The sequence below is a fragment of the Athene cunicularia genome (genome assembly GCF_003259725.1).
Source record: "Athene cunicularia isolate RWA chromosome 2 unlocalized genomic scaffold, athCun1 chr2_part2, whole genome shotgun sequence".
NCBI lineage: Eukaryota > Metazoa > Chordata > Aves > Strigiformes > Strigidae > Athene > Athene cunicularia.
This window is the reverse complement of record NW_020799096.1, coordinates 520,661-527,775: the sequence shown is the minus strand read 5'-3', so window position 1 is coordinate 527,775 and position 7,115 is coordinate 520,661. Positions and strand designations below refer to the sequence as shown.

At 39.4% G+C, this 7,115-nt stretch overlaps 1 protein-coding gene across 1 annotated transcript in view; it reads left to right on the top strand.

Moving 5' to 3' along the window:
* TPK1 (thiamin pyrophosphokinase 1) overlaps positions 1-7,115 on the top strand; it is a 258,586-nt gene that overhangs the window by 232,302 nt on the left and 19,169 nt on the right. The window lies entirely within an intron of this gene.

The window sequence follows — 7,115 nt, the reverse complement described above, 5'->3', positions numbered from 1 at the left end:
TATTCTCTCTTCTCTGTCCAGCTGAGGAGGGGAGTGATAGAGCAGCTTTGGTGGGCACCCGGTGTCCAGCCAGGGTCAACCCACCACAGTTATATTTTTAACCTGATGAAATTTCATTTTTCAGTCGTTGTTTTGATGTCTAGAAGATACAGCCAAGGCTTAAAGAAGCAGTGTATGAACATATAGCATACATGCAATCCCTGTCTCAAAAGGGTCTCAGTCTTGCAAAAACGGTTACAAAAATAATTGAATACCTTGATGAACAGAGGAAGATAAAGCAAGGAGGATGCTGCAATAGAGGCAAGTGTATTTGCATTAACCAGTGGCCACAGCTAGTGCCATTATCTCCCTATAACCATGCTGTTAGGGAAAGCATTAAAAAAAAAAAAACAAAAAAAATTTAAAACTTTTTAAAAATTAATTTAAATTTTTCAACAATACTGCTGTTTTTTCCATCTGCCAGCTAATGCTGGTAAGACATACTGGTTTGTGATGACTGTGTTTTTGACCATTAGATGCATCTGTATACCTACAGTATGATTCTTCTTAACTGTTTCTCAAGCATGTTTGTGCGCATAAGGTAAATGGTAATATCACCTAATGGTGTCTTCCTGCCTTTTCTCTACTCAGAAAAGAATTTCAGTCCATGGCATAGGAATATATCTTTATTCTCTATTGTTTTGGTATGTTTCCAGGACACTAAGCCTGTTTGAATTGTATCTTTCACACCATATGATCTCTTATGCTCCATCTGTTTGGTGAATTAAATGTAATAATTACTATTAACCTTCATTACAGGGTTTCACTGCCTTTTAAGGTGGATATGCATTTTTCACCAACTTTTACAGTACCGATTACAGGAATTGCAATATAAAATATTTGCTACATTTGCTCATCGTTTTTATGGCAGAAATTAATATTTGCATTCCGATTCTTTTATGGTTTAACACACTTCATAGAAAGAGATGCATTTCTGTACAAAGAATGAAAAAGGAAAGAAAATTTTGGCTGCTTTCTCAGTTATGGTGCATTGAATTCCTGAAGTGGACATGGGCTAAGATTTGAGAATAAATTTTGTCTAGTGTTGTGTCCTTACAAAACACTTTCTTGCCAGCTCTGTGTGCCCGAAGTAAAAGGGCAGTTGCCAAGAAAGGTAAATTTAGAGCTGAACATGCAGCTATTCAGCATCAGAGCATGATCAAACCTGGGGTTTTTTGTTCAGTCATTAGTACCAGCCAAAATTATCTCAAGACTTGATATAATTGGTCTGCATACCAGTGACTACATTAAGTACAAGGCCAAGGTGAATCAGAACATTCAATCTTAATTCCTTTATTTCAATTGTGTCCGTGAAGTGTGGCAGTAGGAAGTCATTATTTCACTGGTTTGTATTAGTATAAAACTCACATAACACTGTGCCCTGTCCTGGTTTTGTCATCTTTTAGAACATTTAATATCACGCTGCTTTAAAGTCTGTGTGTGATCTACAGAGCTAAGGCATGACGCTTACTGTTGTCAAAGATGTTAGGAAAGGCCAATGATTTGGGAAGCTGAAACTCTTTCTAAAACAGGTCTCTTTTCATGTATTCGGGGCAAACTCCCTTCTCGCTCGACAAACTGCAGGTGCTGAGTATCCTGGAAAACTCAGGTTGTTATTTTGCTATGGGAGAAGGTTCTTTTTGGTGTGGGGGAGGGAGCGTGAGAATGCAAAACTGGATGAAGGAGCATGCCTGCCCATGCTGGAGACAAGGGGAAGACCAAAGGGTGGATATGAGAGGGAGAAGGAGTGGTCAGAGCATCACAGAGGCACCACAGTGAGGATTCGAGGGAGTCCAGGACCGGCACAGGGAGGTGAGAGAGAGATGAATTGAAATGAAGTGCATTTAAACACAAATAACATTGGTATTTGCCCTGCAATAAATGGGTGGTGTTGACACGGATTTAGAATGTCCTTCGTTTTCTACAAGTGGTATTGTAAAAATAACGTAAAACCCAGTATCACCCCGCAGGGGTGTTAGGGTGCCCTGGCACACCCTGCAGATGTTCTGTCAGCCTCAGGTGCTGAGGGGCAGCATGGAGCTTGATCTCCAGTCCTGCCTCCCTTCAGAGATAGGGAAAGGCATTAGTGCCCTGTTGCTGCTGGGGACCAGGCTGCTGCAGGGGTGAGGTGAAGCTTCACCATGCCTTTCTTAGCTTTGTCACCTCAAAACCAGGGTATGCTCTGCTGCATCCCCAATGGGACTGCACTAAGGAGTTGTTGTGCTGCGGGGCTGGGTGGGAGAAAAACAGTGTGTCTCACAAAGGTAAAACGTCTCCAGATACGAACTAACATCACTTTGGTATACGTGGAAAGTGTTCAAGATTTTAAAGTCAGATATCTGTGGATCATCCTTGGCTCTACGTACATGCTCTCTGGTAAGCTTATAAACTCCCTCTCTCTACTGGTAAAAAGCTTACATTAATACTAACTATACTGGACCATATACCTATCATGGGTCCAGACCTTACCATTAGATTTTCAAGTCAAGGCACTTGTATAGAAAATCTATTTTAAGTCATTTATAGAGGCTTCTAAAATTTTATTGGTTATAGTCTTTCTCTTTCTCAAATCACTGTATGGTCTCACTGATGGCAGCTGAAGTACCTGGCTTTACAGACTCAGGCTTGCAAGCCATAGCTTCAATAAAATTTTGTTAAACACCTTTTATAAATCGGTGCTCCTGCAGCGTGCAGCAAAAACCAGGGAACGTAAGTGTGATAGGAAAGTTTTATTAGCCTTTCTTTAGGATGATCTGCACTATGCACTTACAGCTTTGGTGCACATAATTAATACAGTCAGCCCAAATTCATTGCAAATAAGTCACAACACTCTCTGTGTTTAATACACTGTATATATTTTTGTGTGATATGTATACATATTGTTAGATATAATTAGAGTGAACACCTGTGCATATATATGCACTACTTTTCTTCATGATCATAAGAGAAAAAATAAGGTAATTGATGATGATTTTTTTTTTTTTTAAATAGTTATCCTGGTTTCTAATCCTGTGATTGCTCTACACAAGGGCAAAGCAAGGGTGTTTTCCTCAGGCATATATAACAGTCATTTCCACTACCAAACTACAGTTATCTGAATGTAAAAGGAAAAGCTTTAATAACACAGTAAATTTACACCCTTATCTGTGCTTGACAAAATTCTAGCCATAATTTGATTTGACCATATATACAATATATGTTTTTATTTAAGTAATAATGACTGAGGCATACAGCATTTCTTGAAAATTAATGGCTGGCTGAAAAATTTTATAGCCCAAATGCAGCCAAGGGCCATTAATCCCGACTGGTCAATTCTCCATGAAATGCCTTATGTCAGGGGTCATTTGTTACATTCCCATCCCTCCCACCCACCAATAAAGAAGTAAAATTAAATGTTACTTTCCTCCTATGGCATCGCTGAGCCTTGAAGCAGCTGCCGGAAGACCCTGCTAGGAAGTGTTGCAGTTGCTGCCATAGCAATGAAGGTTTCTTAGTGGATGAGTGATGGAGAACCTTTCAAGAATGGTCTTTCACTGTCTATTACTTTACATTTGTTAGTGAATAAAACTCTTCAGTTTGCTTCTTGGAGCTGACAAGGAGATGAAAAGACTGCTACGTTTCCCTTGCCACTAGAAAAGTTGTGGCATTAGGAAGGTGGTGGGAGTTTTCATTCCACATATATCACAAATCTATCTTATCTGCCATGGCTGCCATCCTACTAGCATCTTATATTTATATTTCTCTTGTATTTAGTGACCAGTATTAAATAGTTGCAACTCTAGTTTATTTTCTCTCAATATTTCATTCATTGTTGGTAAAAATAGGTACATTAGAGGCTTCACTGGGGCCAAGTGATACTGTTTCAAACTGGAGGGCTACTGAGGAGAACAATTAAGAGATTAATGAGATAGCAAAAAAAAACCAAAAACGAGATAGCAGAAAAATAATTGCAAAAAGCTGTCAAGAAGGTCATTGTTAAATCTTCAGGTTTAAAAAAAAAAAAAAAGGAAGCAAAACCTCACCCTCCTTGCATTTTTTACATTCTTCAGAATTAGGTGAAAACATTGTTTTCTTTTGCAAAGCAAAATGAAAATCACATCTGTGTATTGTTGTATGTGTCACCAGGACCTGTCACACAGTACTTTCCCTCTCTTGCTAGCAAACACATACGCCTTACTGAGAAAACAAACTCTAATGGCAAGGAATGACAACTCAGCAGCGGGGGGGGTAGCGGTGGGGGGTGTGAGTGTGTATGACAGAAATCCCTTCCCCTCTTGTACAGCTGTACCTTAAAGCATACCTATGGTAGTGTTTCACTGTCCCTCCCAGTGTATACTGGGGCTGGCGAATTCACCTGCCCACAAAGGGCTTTCGTCATTGCCCTTCAGAGAAAGGGGAAAGAAAAGCAGTCACTCACCGCCCATTCAGACTGGTCAACCTTTGAACACGTACATTTTAGGTTATAAGCATTTATCTGCTTTATTATGAGCCAGTTCCTTAGATGGCAGGCTTGGAAGCTAGAGACTTGATTTTCACTTCAGCCTGCTGCCTCCTTGGAAAAAGGGATAAGGAAACTGGGCTTTCATTCTTCCACTGATGAAATGCAACAACAAGCCTTTCCATGTTAAAATTTTGACTTAAAATTGGAAAAAGGCATTACAAATGCAAAACTGAACCTCTGGAATTCAGCACTGGAATTCAAGTGGATGACTTTGAATGGTCGGTGAGTGTATCTGTGTAGAGTGAAGATGTAAAAAGCCTATTATTTCAATTTAAAATGAAACAATATTTTCAAGATATCCCAAACCATATTAGTACATGAAAGAAATACTGCAGTTAGGTGTCTTGTGGCTGTCCCTGGAAACATGCTTTAGGGATCACAGTTTCAGAATAATTGGACAATGAAAAGGGTACAGTGAGCCAAGGCGTGCCTGACTCCATTTCTTTAAGCAAAGGGACTTTGATAATTTGAAACTTGTTCTGCAACCCTCACCCAATATATTGTTCATAGCACTGATGTAAAAGTAAAACTGGATTTAATTCCGTATTATTTTTATGGAAGTGGATTGTTTTGTTGTGCAAACTGTGATTGGGGCACAGTCTTGCAAATAGTTGCATGTAAGTTGTCCCACTGTGCAGTGAGGCTACTCATATGCATGTCTTTGCCTATGGATGCTGGCATTTGCGGAGCTGTTTTTATTAAAATTATGCTTCTTCTTTAGAGCAAATCACTTCTAATGAAATTACATGAGCTTGATAGCAACACCACCACCCAGACTGGATTTGCGATCTGTTTTTTTAATTATGGAATTGAATTAATTTTCTTCTAATATTTACTATTGAATTTGATTTTGTTTTTATCGCTTAAACATCCTAAATTTCAGGGATTCACTAAAATGTGTCACATCATTATAACCCTTATTATGAATTATTCACAGTAATTACTGAGTTTTTGCAAACTTCATTATGAAATTTAAAGTACCAGAAAATCTGGTGGTGATACTGTTTTACTCCTTGGATGTTCTTAAAATAAGTCAGAGTCAACAGATTGCAAAAATATGCAATTACAAAGTTATTAAAATGCAGATTTTTGGCAGGAAGCCACTGTAGTCTCCTATGTTCACAGCTGTCTATTTACAGGAAAACTGCCCTGAGCAGCCTGTGGTGGCTTCTTTGAGCTATTACAGCTGATTGGGTCAGTGCAGGGGCCTCTCTAAGGACTAGGTTCAATAACTTTGTACCTCCTAGGTCATAAGCTTCACTTGAAATTATTTTTTTTTAGGCAGGGGTGATTGACAGCAGACCATCTTCTGTTCCTTGTTGTGCTGATGATAAGTCCAGGGTGCCTCTCCTGAGACTGTGTATGTGCTGTACATACATCTACACAGATGGTTCCTCAGATTAGAGCGTGGACCACTCGACTGGCGGGTGTAGCAGCATAAATTTTGAATTACACTTTTGAGGTCAGTGTAACATGCATTTTCCCCAGTCAGAACTAGCTTTAATCATTGCCACCTTCACAGTTCTCTGAGAGCAGGGCATACTGAAGTGTTAACAAAGTGGCTGATGCTTTGCTTTAATGAAGAGGTAAGCACTGTCGTCTTACCTTCACCCCATCCCCTATAATGTCACTGGGTGCCCCAGCAGCTTTTTATTTCTCTCTGAGCAAACATTGGGAACAAAAATTATTACCTGGTTAGCATAAGAAAAACTTTCAAAATTGGTGCTCAAAGGGTTGTGTGCAGATACTCAACAGCATTGCTGGCAGCCAAAAATCGCTTTGTCTATGTTTTAGTGTTCAGGTGGCAGCTCTTTCTCAGTGTCTTTTTTTGCAAGGTGCTTCCAGTACAGACTTTTATCATTCATTTGTGCAGCTTCTCCCAAGAAGCAGAGTAAGTTCTTTTCCCTCCATGAAATTGTGAGACTGACACAAGCCCTGAAAAGGAGGGGGAAGGTTCTGCAAAATAAGGTATCATCTAAATGGCAAGAAACAGCACAATGAGCCAGTCATCCCTGCTGTGAAACTGAGGTGATGTTCTCAGTGTGGAGAGGCAGAATTTCACATTGTTTATGATAAAGTATAATGGAAGAGCCTCCCATTCTAAAGCTCTAAATGTCTGATGCTGGGGTGGGGCGGTGGACAGGCTGGTTGTTGCTGGGCTCTGTGAAGCAGATGCCATTAATATCAATGAGGGTCTGTAATAGTCTCCCACAGGACAAGTGACATTTAGGGATTCAAGGCTGAAATAAATGAGAAATAGAACAGGACCATTAGAGAATATATTAGAATTGGTTAGTATTATACTGTCCCATTATATATGGGACTATCTGGTAATACTTTAATTTATTCCTCATATAAATACCTTTCTTCTCTCTCAGTCAAGTCCAGTCTGTGTTGTCCCAAAAAATTCAAAATGCAGCCACCCTCTTCATAGATTTTCCTAACTGATAATGAAGAGCCTACAACTTTGAAGACATTAAATCATCATTTAAAAGTTGAGTGTGTCCTGAGAAACTTGTATGGGCAATAATATGGAAAAGTTTACACTGATATCTTGGAAGGAGGAAGATGCAGT